Raw genomic sequence first — 1,401 nt, forward strand, 5'->3', positions numbered from 1 at the left:
AAGAATGTAGGATTTCTCATACTCTATGAGTAGCTTATTAATGCAGGACTTACATGAACAAAACTCAAAAGCGTTACTGAGGTATGTAAAGACGACTCGAATTAAATGGAAGGATGTAAGTGTTCCCGGATGGGAAGGTGTACCATTGCCAAGGATGTCAGTTTTCCCCCCAATTAAATCCATACATTTAAAATGACCCGAACAAAATCTTGACAAAATAATCCCAAGTTCATCTGAAGGAATCAAATGCCAGGTATCACGGAGATATTTTTGAGGAAGAGCAATAACGTTTTTCCTACCAGACATTTAAGTATTTTAACGCCATAATAATTATAACCGTTTGGTACTGACTCCAGTATAGACTGATCAGCAGAAGAGACCAGAAATGCCCAAAACGCGCTCCATATATGGAATACATCATTCTAAATTTGGGATCAGTATGCACCGTGAAGAAACGATGACTTATTCACTAAATGGTGTCAGAACAAATGATTAACCATTTGGAAAAGACAATAAAGTTAAATTACTAGTTGAAACCAAAATAAATTCTAGATGGATTAGAGCTGTCAATGAAAAAACGAAAAACAAAAGTCACTGAAGTATTCATGGAAAATATAGAGAGAATTAAACATTTTTCGAAGGTGGAAAAGGGCTTTTTGAAGCATGGCAACGAAGAAAACGTAAGTGAACATCTTGATAGACTCGACTAGAAAACATTTCAATTTTCTCATGTGAAATATACATAATAGTAAAATTTAAAGACAACCACAGATGAAGAAAACCATACTGGCATGAAGTATGTAAAACCAGTAGTCGACTTCTGTGACATAGGAACATCAACAGTACAATAGAAAAATGGGAAACAGACATGAATAGGCAATCAAAGAAATACAACTGATCAATAAATATATGAAAGCTGTTCAATTTCACTAGAAATCATGGAAATACAAATTAAACAAAACATCAGTCTCAAAAGTTAGATTGGTAAAGATTAAATGTTAAGCATTGCTGAAGGAGGTGTAGCCGGTTGGGAGCATAAACTTTTTTGGAGAGCGATTTGCAACATATTGAAAAAATTAGGATATGCATAACCTTTAAGCAGTATTTCCACTTCTTGAAATGTTTTATAAGAAAATAATCAGTTAGGCACAAAAAAAAAAAGAAGTGTCATATAGCATAATTTAAACAGAATATTGGAAAAATTTTCACTGTCTCACATCAGTGGAATGATTAAATAAGTTATCTCATATTCATGCAAGGGAAGGCTGTGCAGTCAGTATCTGTTTTTTTTTTTTTTTAACTTGGAAGGATGTTCACAATATACTGTTTTGTTAACGACCTCAAAAAAGAAGTTACTAGACAACATATTTTATCGAGTCCCACTTTGACTACGTAAGGCTT

The 1,401-nt window shown here is 33.4% G+C and overlaps 1 protein-coding gene across 1 annotated transcript in view; it reads right to left on the reverse strand.

The window, feature by feature from the left end:
- Nucleotides 1-1,401, reverse strand: part of AR (androgen receptor) — a 156,958-nt gene that overhangs the window by 33,204 nt on the left and 122,353 nt on the right.

The sequence above is a fragment of the Pteropus vampyrus genome, unplaced genomic scaffold (assembly GCF_000151845.1).
Source record: "Pteropus vampyrus isolate Shadow unplaced genomic scaffold, Pvam_2.0 Scaffold191, whole genome shotgun sequence".
NCBI lineage: Eukaryota > Metazoa > Chordata > Mammalia > Chiroptera > Pteropodidae > Pteropus > Pteropus vampyrus.